The 21,108-nt window shown below is 40.4% G+C and overlaps 1 protein-coding gene across 2 annotated transcripts in view; it reads right to left on the bottom strand.

Moving 5' to 3' along the window:
- Nucleotides 1–14,383, bottom strand: part of NCF4 (neutrophil cytosolic factor 4) — a 25,255-nt gene extending 10,872 nt beyond the window's left edge. The window contains exons 1-2 of one of the 2 annotated variants that reach the window (XM_035903294.1): nucleotides 14,282–14,383; nucleotides 6,485–6,580 (exon numbers count right to left, since the gene is read on the bottom strand). The gene's annotated coding sequence lies outside the window, so the exon portion shown is untranslated. The remainder of the gene's footprint in view (nucleotides 1–6,484; nucleotides 6,581–14,281) is intronic. The other variant, XM_035903295.1, reaches the window with a different exon arrangement.
- Nucleotides 14,384–21,108: the final 6,725 nt, after the last annotated feature.

Here is a 21,108-nt window from a genome sequence, read left to right as displayed (position 1 = left end):
CAATGCAAGTAAGACATGAATCCTTGAAAGAGCAAAGATCTTTTCAGTTTAACATGCTCAAAACAATCCACATTTGCCGCCTACAAAGACAGGGTAATGGCTCACCCAGAGAGAATCCTGACTGTCCTGCCTTGTACGCAAAGGGTAGTGATACAGCATTTGTACAACATCAGTTGACAGTCTTTCAAGAAGAAAATAAAAGGAAGAAAGTGGTGAGGAAACCATCATTTCCTAACACTGCAGATAAGTTGCAGCATAGCTTATCTGCCTTAGCTGAAAGCTGTCATGTGTAGCATCTTTGCCTCCCCATTTCAGTCTTTGACTCTCTTCCATTTTCATGTTCAATACATATTTGTTTCCTTCTCCTCCATCCATTGTCAAGCACAAAAATACTCATCTGAATGGAGCAAAAGTCAACCACCATCCTTCAAAATAAAACAATATTTACAACTGCAATCATCAGCCTTGATAGTAAACTGCATTTCACTGCATTTTAATGAAGTAAATTCTTCACCCATCTCTTTCCTGTGGATAACTGATGGCACTGTTACAGAATTTGAGAGGGGATGTAGTGTTTCTTGATCAGAAGGGACCAGGAGAAGCTACAAAATCCTGAACTGCATTTTCTGAGTGGTCTGCTACTCTGTGCTGTCCACACAGACTTAGCAGAATTGTTTTAAGTGGTGATGTTGGATATAAGTATTGCCCCAGAGCTTCACACTCTGCTGTGTGTTCCATTTTCCTGATTAGGCCTGCTAAATGTACGGTCCTCATGTAACCTGAAGTCAGGCTCATTATTCTCTTCCCTTTGCCTTAAGCAAGAGAAATAATAATCAAGTTTTCTAACTGCAAACCTCTTGCTTTCTCCTGACATTCAGAAGGAAATAGGAACAGATCACCTTGACCAGAACTCTTAATCACAAGATCAACATATATGAACTCATGAAAATTCATGAGGGGCTCTCCCGACACATGCAAAAAGATTGTGGAAAGCACAAGAACCGTGCAAACTTTAATAGAAGTGAAACAGTGGGGGGGGGAGGGTACATTTAAGGTAACTTTATATTTGATGCATATAATAGTTTTGACAAGAAAAACATAAAATCTAATCTTTTCAAATCTCTTGGAAGATAATCTAGGTATAATGCAGGTCTCTCCTTTAGGAGAAAGAGGATATGACACAATGCAAAAATACTTGCTCATTGTTTACCTGAAGACATGGCTTTTCAAGAACAAGTCAACAAACAACCTCACAGGCAAATTGACTATGCCACTGCCTTGCTGGAAGCTGAGTAAAACAAATCAAGAGCAGCTCCTCAATTCCACTACTCCCTACTAGAGATTATAGCTAGTAATAATACTAATCTGACAGAATAATGCTAAACCTGCTAAGAAAGTTTCTGATTCTGCAATATTTTCTTGTTCTGAACTAAAAAAAAACCAAGACCTTCTTTTCTGATGAAAAGGCAGATTCCTACCTCAGAAGAGTGGATTGCTGATTGGTTAGAGGGCTCACTAAGGCTCTGAGAGACCAAGATTTGAAACACTGCTTGGCCATGTTCTTCTGTGCCAAATTGGTGCCTCAGCTACCAGGTGTTTTCTTTCAATTTCTACTATTGTGTTACTGTAGTAGAAATAGCAATTTCTGCTATTTGGATTTGGGCTGAGCAAATGGGCTGGGTCTAGTCAAACCCACATTCTCTCTCTGCTCAAATAATTACTTAATTATTGATGAATGAAATAAATATCCATTACAAAATTGATACCATAATGACAGTACCCATGTCAAGAGATACGTCTGCACTAGGAAAGTATCCAATTTCATCAGCTGACATGGTCAGCTCTCAGTTTTGAGAAAACCCACCCATACACCATGGGTAGCGTGGTCATTACAGCACTATGCACCAACCCTTATCCATTTCAAGAGAAAGCAGGCATCCAGGTGAAAGAAACACTAACCAATTAATTAATTAGTTAATTAAAGAAGACTACTAAGAAAATCCTCAGATGACTGAATTATGACCATACGCTGACACCATTACATAGCTTTCCACAGTCCAGCACCTACTACATTATTTTGGCCATTTGTACCTGTGAGCTGTGAAATTTTGGCCTAAAGATACATGAACCACTAATAAAAGGTAAGTCAAAGGAACATAGCAAAAATACCCAGCTGAATCAATTCTGATGACAGCACTACATACCATGTCTACTAGGGCAGCACCTACTGTATCATTTTCTTCTACCTTGTTCTCTTGGGGAACTTCAATGTACCGGACATCTGCTGGAAATACAACACAGCAGAGAAGAAACAGTATAAGAGGTTCCTGGATTGTGTGGAAGGTAACTTCCTGACACAGCTGGTAAGTGAGCCTACTAGGGGAGGTGGCTCGCTGGACCGGCTGTTTACAAACAGAGAAGGACAGGTGGGAGAGGTGGTGGTTGGAGGCTGTAGTGGCCTTAGCAACCATGAAATGATAGAGTTCTCAATTCTTGGCGAAGTAAGGAAGGGGGTTCAGCAAAACCACTACCATGGGCTTCCAGAGGGCAGACTTTGGCCTGCTCAGGACACTGGTTGAGAGAGTCCCTTGGGAGGCAGTCATGAAGAGCAAAGGGGTCCAGGAAGGCTGGTCATTCTTCAAAAACAAAGCCTTAAAGGTGCAGGAGCAGGCTGTCCCCACGTGCCGTAAGACGAATCGGCGGGGAGGACAACCAGCCTGGCTGAACAGGGAGATTTTGCTGGGACTCAGGAAGAATAGGAGGGTTTACCTGTTTTGGAAGAAGGGGCAGGCAACTCAAGAAGAGTACAGGGATCTCATTAGGTCATGCAGAGAGAAAAATAGAAAGGCAAAAGCCCAGCTTGAACTCAACCTGGCCACTGTTGGAAGAGATAACAAAAAATGTTTTTTCAAATACATTAAGAGCAAAAAGAGAACCAAGTAGAATCTCCATCCTTTATTGGAGAGAGCTAGGCCTACAACCATTCCTCCAGAAGCTTAAAACCTAGTTTTAAGTGCATAGCAGCAGTGACTCTTTGTGGCAGAAGAGCCTCTGTGTTTTAGTCTCCAAATCATCTTGAGAGTCAAAAATCTGTTGGGAGTCATTGCTACTCAAGACAAAGAAAATCCTGCTTCATTGGTTTCACAAGTTCAAAAGACCTGTCAAAACTACTCAAAAAAATTTTCACTGAACTTTCCCAAATTTCAAAATAGGGTTGGGATTTGCTAAAATTTGCATGGTGCTGCATTCAAACAACCCTACACTGTTCCTAATAGTTTAATTTCCCCATCCATTTGATGAAATCCTGTGACCAAATTCCTTTTACCTAATTTAGAAACTTTGGATAAGTGCCTTTAGTTAAGTGGAAGTTCTTTGAACAGACAGTGAAGAGAGACAGGCACCACTGGCCAGTGAATCAGACCTCAAGTGGGCCAACTCCCCCTCTGAAGGTTTTACCTGTCTCCTTGGAATTTACACGAATTATAAAGCAACTACATTCTCGGTTTTGTCACCTCAGGTTCCTAAAGTTAAGGAAATAAACCTGTGCCTTACTGTGGACCTAGTTATTACTGGTATAAAGGTACCTTCCCATTCGGGACTCAGCTATATTTGGATATGCACTTTTACACTGGTATAATTGTCTTTACCCTAGGGGAGTTGTACTACTTAAGCTACACTGATATAGTCAAAGAAACACAATTTTCTGGTGCAGACATATCCAGTCTGCTCATTATAGAGACTTTATGGTTCATTTTCTAATGGTTCATAAATTGGGACAATATTCCCTAATAAAATTGGGAGGCAAAGGGACTAGAGATTAGGATAGGCAGGCAAGTGGCAAATATAGAGGCAGTAAGTATCAAGACCCTATAATTTTCAAAGTTCTGTTCTGTCAGTGTTCCTCAGAGCGTATACTTATAGCCTGTCTCACCTGCCACATCACCTACTGGCCTTTTATTACTTCAGCCTTTATTCCTTGCAAGATAAACTTGTGGAATGAGCCCATCAATTATTGTACTGATAAGTAATCTGATCCCAAGCCAGCTGCCAGCCTGTCCATTTCAAGTGTGGAAGGCCAGAGTTTATGTCTCCCATAGCTCATAGACAGAAGGCTGCCTTGCTATGTTAAGCCGGGTCTAAGTAAGAGAGGTCTCAATTAACTGCATTCGGTTCAGCTACTGGCTTGCTATGTGATTCTTTATGCCTCTGCTTTGCTCTCTGTAATATGGGACTGACAGTAATACTTTTCTCATGAGGGGAGAGTGAGGAGGAAAAATGCTCAACAGGGAAAGTCAACAGGGAAAGTCAGGTGAAAACTGAGAAACTACAACCATTATCCTTAGCCACCCACCCACACTCAAAATCACCTACAATGCAAATTGAAAACAATATGAAAATGTAGCTCTTTAAAAATGTGCCAGTAATGTTCTGATGCCAGGCCTTCAAACTGATTCCCAAACCCTTGGAAAAGAACGTAGTTGCCAAACTATCACATACGTTAAACAGCAGTAGCCAATGGGCCTGTCCCACTATGGAAAAGAATAAGGAAACGAAATGAAGAATAACTTTCTGCCCCAGAGCACTATCGAATCTGGGAATTCATCATCCTGCTTGCGGATTGCTTCAATAATCTGAGCCAAACAAAGGTACTGGGCGACTCTGAAGTCGTGATTTCAAGAAATGAGTATATGGTGATGGTATCAGTTTCGGAAATTCCCTGTACTCACATATTCTTTCTTTTTCCTGCCCCACAGGATGGCACATCTGAGGCTGTGCTGCAAAATATATCAGTTAACCAATCCAGCTGTAAAAACATTTTTTTAAGCCACGGATCACTTTCCCAGCCCAACTCACAGCACAGACATCAATTTTGAGAATGAATGGAGAAGAATACATTAAACCAGCATTGCTGCCTGATAACTTTGTCTTACGAAAGCACTGTGACAGCGCAGTGAATGTATGTGTGTACACGTACATCTTCAAACAATTCAGGCAAGTGTACATTTATGTCTCCTGGCAATCCATCTCCACATACAGATGCTAATGCAGCCTCTCTCACACAGATGCTTCAGGGCAATCTAACACTGGTGTGGCAAGGATTTTACCGCTTTTATGATGTGAGGAAGGAGCCAAAACACACCCTCAAACCATGACCTTTTCTGTAACGGGTTTTCTGAATGAGATAGCTGCTACTGAGGTAGTATCTAAAGAATCCAGTCCTTGAATAGCTGCTTCTCTCTGCTTTAGTGCCTTTGCCCTGTTTGCCAGCACTTTATTTCATTTTCCAGATTCTGCTACAAAAAACTTGTATAAGCTGTTGCACAATCTGAATGTAGGGCCATCACAGTGGGTTTCTCACCAGGAATCAGATCACAGGAAGGTGGAAAGGAGGGTAGAAAACTGTATGTCAATAGCATTTCTTCATGAGTGAAAAGCAATTTCCTTGTGAAAAGACAAAAAGTAAGAAATCTTCAGAATAAAAGAGTAAGTGAAGGGGGGGTGGGGGGAGGGGGGGAAGAAAAATCAAACATCCCTGTTACTAAGACATATAATAAAGTATATTTACTACCCAAATAATCTTTGCTCCAAGCCAGCTGGTTATGATACTCTCAGATACGTCTGCTGCAAAACAGTAAAAGGTAGAGGGGGATTGATGTCCCGTTCCAGTTCTTTCTGTTCCACCTCTCGCCTCTGAGTTCTGCTGAATGTGACATTTTTCCCTGGCACCTAATACACAGAACTCTGCTGCTAATTTTATGCACAGAGTTCTCATGCTGTGTAATTTGAGGCCAGAGACTCCTCCAACAGCCTGCCAGACAGAGTACGCACCCTTCAACACTGTTTCTGCTGCGAAGAAATGGGGGAAGGGAGAAGGAAATGAGCCAAACAAGAAGCAAGCTTCCAAACTTCTCCAAGATGTTTGGCTGATTTTTGGCGCTCAGATCTACCAGGGATCTACTTCCAGCTCTCCCTGTCCTGTTTGTCAACAGACCGGTCCAGTGGATTTGCCAGCAATTACAATCAGTCAACTTAAGGCACTCGCTTCTCCCCTTTTTTTCACCATATTAGATTCTGTCTGGCTGCTCTAATACTAAATCAGGATGTCGACCACAAGGCTCTTTTAAGACTACCCTGGGACAGAATAAGAAGTTATCTCTGCAAGATTACAATAAAGGATTTAAAAGAGAAACTGGTGTCTTTCTCTCCACCTTAGTTAACATCTCTGCATCTCACGGAGATCTGCACTGTAATATATGCCACTAAAATGAGAATGGACAAGTAAGCTTCAAAACCTGGCCTTGTCATACTCAAAAGAGGATTGAACTGGATGTATCCCCACTAACTGACTAGAAAAGCCTTTGTGCCAGACACCCCTCTTTGCTTCCAGTTAACTGGACCAATTTTTGCTGAAGCCTTTTAGTGGAATCATCACTTTCCGCGGTAGAGAAAGTATTGAATTAGACCCGGTTTTGATACTACTTACTTCTACCTTGACGCTGATAATGCCAGAAGGAGAGCACCCCATACTTCTCCCAACTCCATTTCTCTTGACTGTATCAATCAATAGGCAGTGAGGGAACTACAGGTTAAAAAGAAAAAAAAAGAACTTTGATAACAGAGTTCTATCAATGACTTTTCCTACTGCAAATACCTTATACCCAAACCAAATAAACTGCATAGCCTAAAGACGTCTCTGGATGGTACAGCATCCTCTTCACTAATGCTTCTTCTCTTATAATTATGTTGACCAGCAGAATTAAGTACAGACCTGGTCTTAAAAATAATGGATCTCAAGCCTTGCTGTACAGCAAGTGCTATTATAGCCCACAGATCTGTCTGAGACTACATAAAATCTTTCCTAAAAATCTAAGAAGAGCTGGGACTTTTACTGCTGTTCAGCTGAAACAGAACATCATGAGAACATCCAGAGAACTTTCTGCAGTTACTCTTATCATGAAATATGTGCCTATGTAGAGAGAACAAGGGAGGAAAGACTGAGAAGAGGAACATAGTACTTTATTCCATATCTGGGGTGTGTGATAAACAAAAGATTAGGCATAAGTCAGCTAAGTTCATATACTGATCTGGTACAGCCATCAACATCCTCAACTGGAGAAAAAGAAGAGAATGAGAAGAAAAATAAGGACAATGCACAGTGGACAAAAAAAGGAACATAAAAGGAAAAAATAGGGATGTGTGGAAACAATCAAATGTAAAGGATTGGGAAGAATCCATCCCTCCTCTAAAGACATGCATTGCATTTCCAAACTTGACCCACATATGTCTGGGTATCTAATTTATGAGAGACATGAAGCTGACCAGCCAGCAGGCTGGCCATAAATTATATCTCTTGAATAAGCCATGATGATTTGCATTAGGAGAGAGGAAGGGAAACTGATGAATAAGAATCTTGCCCTTGCCCTCCAGGGCAGCGCCTGGGATATACTCTGTTGGCACCTAAAAATCTGCAGGTGTCCTGAGGTGGCAATATTCCCTGCCAAGACCTCTCCATTATAAAAGCTAACAGATCAAAGCCTTTCTTCCATTGCCTGATAGCATGGCTGCCTAGCACAACCACACTTTCAGATCCACAATGCTTGCAATTTTGCTGACCACGCTTTGCTCAAATCCTTGCTTTTTCCTCTTCTTTCATATATCTTCATTGTTTAGCTCCTTTATTTCTCTCTGTATATGCACTTTTTTTTTTTTGCGTTAGCAAAACAGTAGCCAGTAGATCAAGAGAAATTATTTTTCTTCTCTACTAAATGTCTATAAGGCTGTATCTGGAATACTATCACTAGTTTTGGAGCCCCAAAAACAAGAGAAATATTGACAACCTGGGTAGAGTTCAACAGAGGACAAATAAGGCTGGAGCATATGATATATAAAGAAAGGCTGAAGTAAATGGGTTTCTTTAGCTTAGAGAAGATGGGGAGGGATATCTAATTGCTAATCCAACTAAACAAAGTGGCATTAAAGAGGAGACATAGCTAGACATGTCTAGGTGCACAATGAAAGGACAGGAGACAAGAATCACAAGTTGCAACATGAGAAAAATCTCATTGGGCATAACAAAAAATAATTCAACATGGCACTGGAACAAGGGCCCAGAAAGGCTATGGGAACTCCATCTGGGGACATTTGCAAACTTTAACTAGGCAAGCTTTATCTATCTTTTATACTAGCCCAGCTTTGAGCAAGGCATTGCATAGATGATACCCACTGGCACCTTCTAATGTTATGTATTCTATGTTCAGATACCAGACACTATCCTCAGCTAACTGAAGTCTCTCTCGGAGTTACTGGTCACCTTATCCAAGACAATCTGCTTGACCTAAATTAAAATCTCACATGCATTTGGCAACTGTGAACATTTCAGAGAGTCTACAGTACAGTGCTATAAAATTAAATTTCCTGTATAAAAGGAAAAAAAAAAAGAAAGGGGGAAAACACAAGTTGTCCTAAAACCAAGACTTCTAAAAACATTACCTTTAATAATTTCACAGCAAAGCATACCAATGGATATTCTTGGTTTGGATTGCCAGTAAGAAGCAATCAGCTGACATCTGTGCCTTGCTTACACTACCTACCTCATGCATCTGCAAATTCTTTTCTCTTTGAACACCAGCTTTTCCCTCCTCACCATTTTCCCCTTGTGGCACTCATCTCCAAGCCCATCTTCCTCCTCAACCTACTTTCCTTTCCACATCACCTTTTTTTTGTCTTTTTTTGATTCCTATCTCACCCTTTATTCTTCTAGTCCCAAATCTTTGATCTTGAGTTGGAAAATAATTCTTCAAGGCTCCTCCCCTAAAGAGTAGCTAATTATTTGGCTTTGGGCCTGCTCCTGCTTTGTCAGCTCTCCCTTGTCAACAGGTCTATCAAGTGGATGGGCAAGTTTTGGAATGACCAAGAAACCCATAAACTGACCTGGTAATCCCAGGGAAAGCCTGGTCTTCATTAATGATTCTTGTAAAATAAACAAGAGATTTTCATGCCTAAAGTACATTAGAGCAGCCTTCCTCAAATGCATCAATTATTCAGTGCTGGAAATGGGGGGAGGAGGTAAATATGGCTACCATGACAAAGAATAGAGAGACTAAACTTATGCACCACACAAGCATTAGACCTGCACTAATTTTATTAGCAATAAATATAGTTCTTCAGATTTTCTTTTGCTTTAGTAGCTTGGCTCCCATTACCCTCAGTCTCTTTATTCTTATTGGTGCTGTGGCCTTTAGACACCAAGAGTCTTACTCTAATAAATAAAATTATTATAGAAACTTAACATGCATGGCTACATGTCTGACACAGTGAAACAAAGGATGAAGAAAAATGTACACAACTTGAAATTGGACTCTTAAGGCCATTAACTAGCGAGCAATCAGAAAGGCTGCAGAGTTTTACAAACATATCTGGCTCAGAGAACAAGATTCACAGAGGATAACATTTTCACCACATGACTACATAAGCCCAATGGGTATTTCAGAGATATAATCTGAAAATTCAGTGCAATTTTGCTCTCAGTTACAGAAAAGTTGCTGTTCACGTCTGTCTGAATGCCAGATGTACTACTTAGCAGTCCACCTATGTCATGATGTAACTATACAAAGAGTTTATGAACATCAGAAATTTTTATACTAGAAAAATTGTTAGTTTCACTCATTCCTGAGTCTATATTTTGATTCTTCAGAGCAGACCTGTATTCCTACTCTGAATACTTTATTTCCAATAGTGCCTTATTCCATATGTTGCAGAAAAAATATCTGAATACAAAACACGCTTGCTTTGGCAATATAGTTCACATTCTTACTCCTACTGATGATTGTCTTATGTTTTCAAAGTCTACCAGATTTAGCTAGGCTAACAGCAGATACTCTACTTTTATATATAATCCTTCTTCAAATCTCAATAAACTCTTTGCTGAAATAATAGCCATCCAGCTGCTAAACCCACAAGATAATTAAACACTGTGTGAAAGGACATTTCTTTTTAAGCAGATTTAAATTTTATCAAATGATTACTCCATCTTAATTTGAATACTAATTATTCAAATACTTTTTTCTTTTTAACCTTTTCTCACCTAAGTCCTTTCTTAGGCCCTTGGGCAGTAGAAAAAATAAAAATATAACTGCGGGATAGAAGGCGGCATGAAGAAGGCAAGAAAAAAAAAAGGCATTAAATAGTTATTGGATTCTCATTTAGGCTCCAAATCTGGCTTCAGAAGGACTATTCATAGTTTAAAAGTTAAGCATAAAGTAGAAGGCTGTGCAAGATCACAGTGTCTTTGGCACAAGAATTGTTTCTTGCTATGAGACATATAAGTACAATACTTATGAAAGCCCTTAGTTACAGTTGGATCTACAAAATTTGAGGCAGTATAAAAAAAAGTGAGAAAGAAGCATCTAGGAAAAGAAACTTCTGGTGATTTCTAATAAGTCTATTCTCCAAATAAATATCTGACTGAGTTTTCTCATATTGATTTGGTCTGAGTCTCCATTTTTGACGGCACATATGAAGTACTGGTCAACATGTCTACTATCCATAGGCAGTGTTAAGAAGATGGATGTGGTATCTGTGCTTAAGAATTCACACCTGAATTAATGCTGCCACAGAAGTGCAAACACTTCATCTAAACATGACAGTCTGTAAAAAAGGTGTAATGGGAAAAGGTGTTAACAATACCTTTTTTTTTTATGGGCTAGCAAACTATCTAGAACTACAGGAGAAGGGTGCTTGCTATATGCTATTGATTCCAATCAGGATATCCTTCCCTTCACTTTGTAAAGGTAACAAGTCTTTAAATACATACACATCTGGTTTTCTTTCTCCAAGTGTCTATACTACAAAAATCCCTTCTCACCCGAAAACAACCTATTTATTTCTCTAAACTATGGCTGTATGGTGTGCTACCATTCTAAGGGAGACTTCAGCAGATGTTTTTGTTTTGCTGTCTCATCTTCAGGCTCCTTTTAAGGAGCTATTTAGTCTTTAAGGTTCCCTAATCCCCCAACTAAATTTATCAGCAGTTGATTGCAGCCAAGAGTTAAGCTAAATTAAACTTTGAAATCCCTGTACAGTGTATCAGATGCACTTCTGGTAAGGGAGGTGGAGCAGAAAGCTCCAAATGTTCCACTTAGCAAGAGGCAAGAGAACCATGCTTTTCTCTAAAGGTTTCTCAAAGCTTCCACACATTTTTCAAGATCACCACATTTTTTCTGATTTTGTAAGAGCAAGAACTCAACTATTGAAGCAACTTATCATTTAACTCCATATCAGGTGTGTGCATGTATACATGTGCATAAATTTGCACACAGGTACATACTTTCCTCTACAAGGGTGTACATTATATATGGAGGAGGTATGTGTAAACACACACTCAGGTTAAGACTGCATGAGTGCTTGAGACACCTGTTCCAACTGACACACATGTCGTGAAAAGCTATTTATCTGCATATATATATTTATCACATACACACATACATGTGTGTGTGTCTGTTCCTCAGTCTTTGTCCTCACACAATCAATCATTCCCTTGTTTGATTCTCTCACTCACACTCATAACTAATTATCAGAACAGATATCTTGCTCTCACTCCTGCTGCTAGTGAGTAGTAAAATACACAGTCTTAAATAATTTGCATGTCAACATCAATAGTTGGTTAGTTTTGATGACAATATATGATAATCCCTTATTATTGCAGAACTGTGAACTTCTATGGTACTTCTATGTCAGAACAGAGACAATTATGTATCCTTACACACACACACACACACAAAATAAAAAAAAACCCACAAAACAAAACATAAAAAGGGACAGTCCAGTATGTACTCTTTCTTAAAAAGAAAAAAGCACATAGAAAAAATATGGATGCTTAAGAGGAAATAGAGTAAGATACAGGTTTTTACCTGTGGGCCAGTAATTGCAATCTAAACCATCAGTAGTTTTCAGAAGTCACTAATACCTAACAGGAGATCAGTAACCACAAAGACTGACGGTGTCAATCAAATTCCTGACATATTGGCCTTCTCTCTACAAAGTAATTATTCATGGTACTAATTAATTGATCCCTATCTCTTTGCAATTTATGTAAAAAGCTCTAGAAGAGGGGCCTGGTGTAATCTCCATTAAAAACACCAGAAAGAGTCCCAATGACAACTGTGGAAGATGGCTCAGGTCCTAAAAAGACAACGGAGTTGAGACAACAGCTCTCTGGATGTAAAAGCAACTCTTGCAAATCAGCTTACAGTAAACTAGTGAAATAAAAACAAACTTCCTCTCCAAGGACTTCATAGCATCTACTCTGAGGACACACCAAAGATTTGTTTCCAAAATCATTTGTCTGTCATTTTCACCAGCTTTTTTTTCAGGAGAGAAAGTGCATGTGAGAAGTGTGATTTCTGCTGTCTGTATCCCCATGACTACTAGAAATAGCTAGAAAGGGAATTGGGCACATCGCAGCACACAAAATGTCAGGTTAACAACTTCCAACACAACAGCTCAGAGAAACAGACGCTTGCTTTCTCCCACCTTCATCCTCCCATATCACACTAAAAGAAAAGGAAAAAAAAAAAAGTCAGCAACAGAAAACTAGCCAAAGCCATCTAAGGGAATCAAATATGTCCTTCAGAAATGTAAACCTCTCTAAAAATAGGATGAAAGGCTCAGCAAGTCACTTGTTTTTACTCATAGCAGTAATAAAGGGTCCTTGTAAGGAATTTGCACAAGTTCTGTGCTGTTACAGTAGCATCTGTCTCCCCATTGCTGGAGAGAAACAGTGAAGAGGATTTAGAGCGTGTGTAACCTCAGAGAGAAATCATCTGTCGTTCCCTCAGTTCCCTCACAGGGCATTAGCAAACTTTCCCTCTCCTGGGAGAAGGAAGAGCCACTCTCCTTCCCCTGCCTCCTGTGATTACAGCTTCAAGCATTATTATAATACACGTGCTTCGGAATGATACTAATAATTAGAAAAAAGATCCAGCTCTAGTAAAAAAGGGTAAGAGAAGCCCAACTGAAAAGAGACAACATTCTGTGCAATACACAGGGCGAACCTTGGTAGCAAAGAGGTCAAGCAGCAAACAGATCCTCTCTGTGAAAGGGATGATCCACCAAGTGAAACTACTATCGCAACTACTATACTTCTCATGATCAAAATCTAGAGCAACAAAAAAAGAAAAGGATGGTCCGCTTTGGAAGATTATCCCAGGACAGGATGCAACATGCAATTCCTTGTGCTGCTATACTGTGCGGTCTCATGCAAGCAGCTGATTTGTTGGTGTTTCCGTTGTCTGCCCATTAACAAGAGGAAGTGGTGTTGGAAAAATAAATCCCAAGACAGTCAGACAATAGTAATGGAGGTGCACTACCTCAGAGATCAAAGAGGTTTTTAGTATGCCCTGCTACTTGTTTTTTCTCTCCACAATTAGAAGGTAGAATTGTCAACAGCAGTGCAGAAAAATAACAGAGATGGTACATTTCAAAGCGGCAAAATGCTGCCAATCAGCACATCACTTGTATCTTGCAAGTCTCTGCTTCATCCAAAAGCAAGATATTAATGATCAATTTACTGAAATATCTCATTCTTCTTCAAGACAGCAGCTTCTGTGTCCCACTGAGATCAAAATTCAATGGGCCTGGGAGCTACTGCCTCTTACAAATAACTGTCAAAATACCATAGCATGAGCTAAAAGTGCTGTTGCATATCATTCAGATCTGTACCACATGCTATGCTGATGCTCCACTTCCAAATTACACCATTTCTTTTACCTACACAAGGAATATTCATACAGTTTTGAAAGGAGGATTGCAAAAAGGCCCTGCAACAAGGTGATTTATTGTAAGAGATTGCTACCGTGAAATTTTTTAGGAAGGAGAAACAATACAAATATCCAAGAAAAAAAGTATGCCCATAATAAGCATCAGTTCAGATGTGCCGAATATGGAAAATGTAATGTAAGTTTCTATAAAATGGGTTATTCCAATAAAACTGTTTATTGTTTTTGCAAATAATGTTTTAAATCATGGGAATAAACCTTTTCACATTGACTAGGAAAAAAAAGAAATCCCCATACTCAAGATTATGAACAAGGTGACAAAATTATTATCAGAAGGAATATCTAAAAGGGAATTGTAAGAAGAAGTTGTGGTACACTGGTAATGGCAGGGAAAATATACTCCCCTTAGGAATATGCCAGTGAGACTTTCTTCAATAAAATTCTCTCCAGAAGACAGAGGATAAGTATGTTACAAAAGATAAACTCATTTTCAGTTTGAGATTTACCTGAGGGAATCCCGAACGCAGCAGAAGTGAATGCTGCTGGACAAGCTAACACTTGAACATCCATCCATTCTCTTAAGAAGTTTAGCATGGGTAACAAGAGTAGAGATTTCCTTCCAGCAGTCCTCCCTTTAGGCAACCTGAAGAGATAAAGAAGAGAAAGTACGAGAGAATTCAGTGTTTGGTCTGATTCAGGCCGTGAACTACATGGAGATATTCTTTAGTCCCAGTAAGTTTGCTTTGTGTGTATCTGTTTATTAACAACTGGACTGGGGCTGTTCAACTCGTTTCGTCAGGGTGACTGAAACAGTACTACAGAATAATGACTTTTATTTGCTGATATTCTCCTTGGCTGGATTCAAATCATGACCTAAACCTGAGAAGATATCTCATTTACCAATCGTGTAGGTGGAAGAATGTTTTCTAATGAAATATTGACAATAAATAAACATCTGACACAACCCTGCTCCTTTTCTGCTGCTAGTTACAGAGTTTCTTCACCAGCAATTTCCACTTGAGAGGTTGGCAGGAAAAGCCCCAACTTTCCATTTGAGCATCACTGTTATAAAATTCTTCCCACTCGCTGTTTACCCAGAAAGATATGACTCCTTTGCAAACCTCTGACTTTTAAATCCATCTCACCGTGCACTAACAGCTCTGAAACAAACTACAAGAGCATAAGAAAAAAAAAGCCAGATTCACTAAAGAATAACTATCAAAATGTGGGTTGCCACAGGATTCCAACTGCTAAAACTGAAGTCAAATTTCCCCAAAAGCTGTTTACCCTGATCTGAATGCTTTGACTGCTCTCCTACCAGCAACCTAGTATACATGGGAATAAGTAATGAAGCCATCTTTCTGCTGTGCTAGTTTTTCTGGAATATAACCCCTGAGGCAATAATTACATAGGCTTATCCATCCCAGTGTGAACAACACCAGAGTGTCAATTATGACAAATGTCTGATACCCACAAGTGTCTGTTGTAAAGAAAACCAACTCTTTCCATTCTCTTAACCTTGGGGTCAGGGTTTCCCACTGGGACTAACAGCTTTTTTTCCTGCTGTAAGTATCCGTTTGAGAGTTGCTAGGAGGTGTTATGATACGTAGACCTACTCTTTCAGCACTAGCTTTTTTCTTGTTTGGTAATCTGAGCCTAACTCTCACCAGGGGTTTACACAGAAACACCTATTGCTGTTTTTCATTTGTATTATCTCCTTTGGGTGTTACTGTTTGAGCCATTTCACTTTCTTTTCCACACCATTTGCAATACAAGCTGGAGAGTCCCCAAAGCCCACTGGTAGCATGGACTATTAGTGACCTACTTCTAGCCTCTGGGGTATCTCCTGTAGTCGTTTGCTATTTCCAGCTTTTGAGCCAATTATCAGAGGAGTTGTATGTAAAAATGGAACCACTAAGCGTTGATCCTAGGAATGCAGACTTCTCTCAGGCAAACCAGAATCGCATGGTCTATGAAAAGTAATGGAACCTAAAAAGCCTGAATCAGTCTGATTGCCTCCATCTGGCAGGAGGAAATGGTAATTAGTGTATACAAAACAACTGACATTTTCAGTCACGGGGTAGTAGTGTAAAATATATATATACATGAACAAATATGCTCATATGCAGCCTGAAGAGGGCATATATGAACTCAAGAGCAGCGTATAAGCGAAAAGTCTTAGTAAACATGGACTGAAGTTTCCTGTTTTACATTAACTAAGAAAAAGATTTTTTTCTATGGGTACTGTGAGTCATTCTTTTAACGGATTTATTTTTCGTATACATTCTCTCCACCTGATCATTCCACTTTTCACACTTGTGTGGCATTATAAACTACACTGAGGAATATAAGTCGAGAATCACCATACCAGATCAAAACAAGTTTCCTCTAGTCCTCTAACCCAGTATCCTGTCCCCAACAGTGCACATAGACAAAAGCCTTTGGAGGGACAGAAGCACAAGGCAATCGCATTATGGTACTTTCCCCTAATCCCATCCCAAATCCCAACCCCTTTAGCTCAGGAACTTCACAAGCTCTATGTGGCCTGTATGAGATTGGTAACCTTCAATAGATCTCTCTTCCATGAATTTGCCCATTCTCCTCTCCCAACACATACAAGCTCTCAGTATCACAACATCCTTGGCAGACTGAATTTAATAGGTGTTACATTCTTTACTATATAAATGTATCTTTTGAAAAAGCTACAAGTTGTACTCAACGACATGAAAGGTTTAGTGGTACTTTTGCCAGGAGAGGTTTGTCCTAAAATTCTGGACAACTTTGAATGTGGGTATTGTCATTTCATCTTCCTAATAATTCCCAATTGTATTATATTAATTAAAACTCATATTTACTCCTAATTCTCAAAAAGAATTTCAGTACAGGGATTCTGGAATCCTGAATCACAGTATTATACAATTTATGGCTATACGGAGCACCAAGGCATGTAATTTCAGCTAAGAAGGATAGCAATGTGATATTTCTTCCTTTTTTTAGAATATGAAAGAGGGCAGTATACCTAGGACCATGTGAGAAAGGGCAAGTTTGATAGCAGGAGCAGGAAGCATACACTTATGTCATAACTTACAGGGAAAACACCAAAGAAAATAGGGCTATTGTAAGGATTCCTATCCTGCCTCTAAACATAGATGAGACCAGCATTGAGCCTTTGCCTTAGAGGAAAATGAAAAGAGTTCTTATATAATGGATGCTGGCTATAAAATGCTTCAGAAGGTTTTTAACCAAAATATGCCACAGGCATACAAAATATTTTTTTAAAAAATAGTTTAAATTGCTGCATGACTTCTTTCCAAACCTGAATACAATGTGGATGGGTACTAGATTGTATATACGGCTTGGACTGCAGCAAATTAAACCTGATTTATCATTCTTGTCTTATATAACAGGTTGGAGACTATAAGAGAGACTTCAGAAAACTCCACAAGCTCAGACAGCAAAGTAACTCCACATTATGCTGGGCACCACAATACCAAGCAGATGCCAGCAAAACCAGAGGAATACCAAAAACGAGTAAGAAAAAATGAGTACTGGTCTGGAGAGGCTGATTCATGAGGAAAAATGTAAAATAAATAATTCTGTATAGCTTGGCTAAGCCAAGGACTAAAGGATATTGTAACTGTTTGTAAAATCAAATGAAAGGCATAAGCACCAAGAAGAGAGTGAAAAAGAAGGCTGATCTGGAGGTTTATATGAGATATTGATGAGGCAGAAATATAGAAGAAAAATGTTAACTGGCAACCAAGAAACATTTCTTATCAAGGAAACCTCTAAATTTTAGAATATGCTTTCAAATAAAGGAAGTTATATGGCTTCTTTAACAAATAAGTAGGAAAGGAAATGCAGGGCAAGTGAAAGATGGCTGACTGGTATCCCTGAAGACGGAACTTGCTTGTCACAACGCGTGTACTAGACATGGGAGAGAGCAGGAGGACAGGCTTCCTTTTAAAGTGCTAGGCTAGCACTATGATGATACGATAAAAAATTTTAGGTACATTGGCTGATGAGGGCCTGGAGCACTCATGTCACATAGGCGAACTCTCAGCGATCCCGCTGCCACAACTCTCCATGTCTTTCAGCTTCAGGCAGATTCGTATGAATAACCTCGAAGCGTCAGATTTTGATTGTATTTTTCTTACCACAAAAAAAATCCCAACAACAAAACCCCTTTTACTTAATGAAATACTTGACATGTAACAAAGACCTCACTATATGCCCGATGAGGTCATAAATCTGCTTCTCTCTTTGCAAATAAGCCTTAGTAGGAACTAACTAAAAGGATAAGAAAGGATTTCCACTAATCAGGATTGCTTTCACATGGATGAATTACACAGAGGAATCACAATGATTAGCCCTGCACTCGCTCTCCTCTCACCAGTGAACAAATGCACTCGTTCCAATGGAGCGGACGGAAATGGAAGTCACACCCCAGTAAGCCAAAAAAGACGGTCCTGCAATCCTTATCCTCTCTAAGCTGCCAAAAGAAGGTAAGAGAGAAAAGTTGCTCTGCCAGCTACCAAATGGAAATAGAGCATCCAGCTAACAACCACGAGATACTGGTTATCTCTAAACCAGAATCTAATCCTGGTACTACATCGAGGGTACATAATATGCGAAAGTGTAATGCAAACCCCGCATCACTGAATTTAGCAACCAGCATACTAAGAATCGCACTGTGCCAAAGGCAACACACCAGTCAGTTAAAACATTTTGACCCACAAGAGCCAGCTATCTCACCTTGTAATTAAATACCAAATCTCACCTGCTGTGAGCTAGGGCACAGGCACAGCATTTGTGAGAAGTAAAGGAGGCTACCTGAAAGGTAATATTCCTTCCCCTGCTACTGTAGCTCACTGAAAATTCAAAAACCACTACAGGAAGTGTAATAAAAATAAATGAGAGAGAGAACATTAAACTGATTGATTTAACCTTTGTCATGTTTGATTCAATAAAGCTTCCTCTTCAGAAATTATCTAAAGCTGCTGGAGAATTACCAATTCATCACAGAACTCAGCATCAAAATGATACTGGCAGTAGAGAAATATTTTTAAATACTCTTATCCCATACATACCTCAATTATCTTTCCTCCCTTCTAGGATCAACTAATCAAGCCAGGAAAATCAAATCTCACTTTTGCAGCACCTGCCTTTCCCAAGAGATAATTTGAGTTGTATCACAACAGCTTTGGTTGCTTTTTAACCTCACAACTGTTGGGTTTGAGTCCTGAAACAGAAAAGATTATTTTTTTTTTACTCACAAATATACTCCAGGTAAATGTGATTCATAGTCCTTTACAAAATTACTCCCCTTGCCAGGAAAACATTAAATATCAGGAAAAGTGGCCCCAGGCGGATTACAGAATGGCAAATAGGTCTCAATGGCATTTTTATTGTTGTTGTTATTGCTTGACAGAGCAAAAATAGAGGTGTCTTCAAAGGTGTCTTTCCCTGGAACAAGCAACTCAGCATAAAGAGAATTTATATGGTGAAAAGGCTACAGTCAATGTACTATGACTGTATACGTAGTATTTCTTCATTTACAATGCTCTGTCTCTCCTAAGAAAGCTCAGGTTGCACATTTTTTAAACTTCCACAGCACCTTGCCCAGCAGGGCCCAGAATGGAGATTTTGGGTGCCCCTGTAAGCATGAGCAACCAGAACCACGCAACTGAGTTTGCTGTTGCCTGTGGGAAAAACGTATTTCTGCCTTCCCTCAAGGCCAAGAGGTAAAGCTGGATGTTGTGGCTTTAGGTGCGGGAGGCACTTCAGGGTGGTTCTCTCTTGTTTGGAGTTGTATCTTCAGCCAGGGCTAGAGATGAACTCCTGAGGGTAAGTTTTCACCTCCCCTGTCTCCGCTGAGGAGGTTGCATCTGCCTGCCTTCCGAGCAGGGCCCCCGCTCCAGAAGTGAACCTCCCAGTTCATGGCAGCAGATCTTCCCCACACCACCTCCTCCCTCCGAGGGCAGGAGAAAGGCCTGTTTGCCGCAAGACCCACCCTCCCCCCTGCCTCTCCCCTCAACAATAAAGGTGCAAGGGGACCCTCAGTTTGCCGAGGTAATAGGTTTTCACAGCCAGGCGAAGGTGAGGGCCAAGGATTATTAATAGCGTTCCTTGATTAGTTAAGGGAAAGATGAATGTGACACCGCCACCAAAACCCCTGAATATCTGATACCAGTGAGGAGTGGGTATCAGCTGCCAAAAATAGAAGGAGCAAGAGAGATTATATAAGTGGGGTTCCTACCCCGAGTTCCACCTCTTTTTGACCACCTCCATGTCTAACACCCTTTCCAAGCTTGCTTAGGAGAGATCCAGAAGGTAAGTAGCAAGAAAATGTTCAAAATTCCACAGCAAAGGTGGATTCGCCCGCTCCCAGCAGGAACCCCGGACCTTCACCCGAAGGAGAGCAGATAAGGATCCCTTCCATCCCTCTGACTTTCTCCCCCTTCCCACCAACAAAAGCCCAAAGAGGTGCGAGTCTTCCAAAGGCAGAGGAATGGCTTCCCGCAGAGAAGGCTGAAAACGAGAAGAAAAGGGCTATTAAAAGGAGGAAATAGGCGACCGCATTGAGGGGGAACGAGGAGAAAAGAAGGGGAGAAAGCGAGAGAATGGAAATAACAAAGCAGGGAAGGGGAGGGGAGAAAGGGAACGAGAACGCGAGCAAGGACTCGGTGAACAGAATTTACTGGGATGCTCAGCGGTGAACCAAAGGCAAACACCACCCCCACCCCCTCTCCAAAACACGTCGCAGAAATTCTCTCTCTCTTTACGCACAGATCGCTCTTCAAGCGATGGGACGAAGTTGCCCTCCTTGGTGTGGTCCTTGGGAAGATGAAGGAAAAGTGTGTCACCCTTTTTGCAAAGGACTCCCGGCTTGCTGCTTCAACTTTTGGCGTGGGGGTGGGGGTCTTGCTGTTCATGAAATTCTCCCTGAATTGTTTGCTTTTGACAAGGGCGGGTTGGTTTCGACTTCGTTTACTCGGTCGTTTCCTTAGGAAGAACATCACCCTTCTGGCGCTAGTGGAAGGGGGGAGCTGATCTGTGCGAACGCTTCTGCGCAGGCAACTTGGAAATCCACGGTGTGGATTTTAGCAGAGTTCGGGCGGGAAAATTGGCAAAATCTCAGCAATAAAGAAAAACGCGTCATTCATCTCGCAGGGATGATGAGACAAAAGGTGAAAGGGTCGAGTGTGAAACTGCCAATTCGTGAAACGCCTTTTTTATTAGAATAACATAAGAGTTTTGACTGAAGCTTGGTGGGTAAAAGCTTCTGGAAGTTTGCTCGCTGTCCTTAAGGACCGCGGGGGGTAGAGACGGG

Source organism: Egretta garzetta, unplaced genomic scaffold, assembly GCF_000687185.1.
Source record: "Egretta garzetta isolate BGI_Z169 unplaced genomic scaffold, ASM68718v1 scaffold51, whole genome shotgun sequence".
Taxonomy (NCBI): domain Eukaryota; kingdom Metazoa; phylum Chordata; class Aves; order Pelecaniformes; family Ardeidae; genus Egretta; species Egretta garzetta.
Note: the sequence above shows the minus strand (reverse complement) of the source record. Positions and strands in the feature narration are given on the sequence as shown.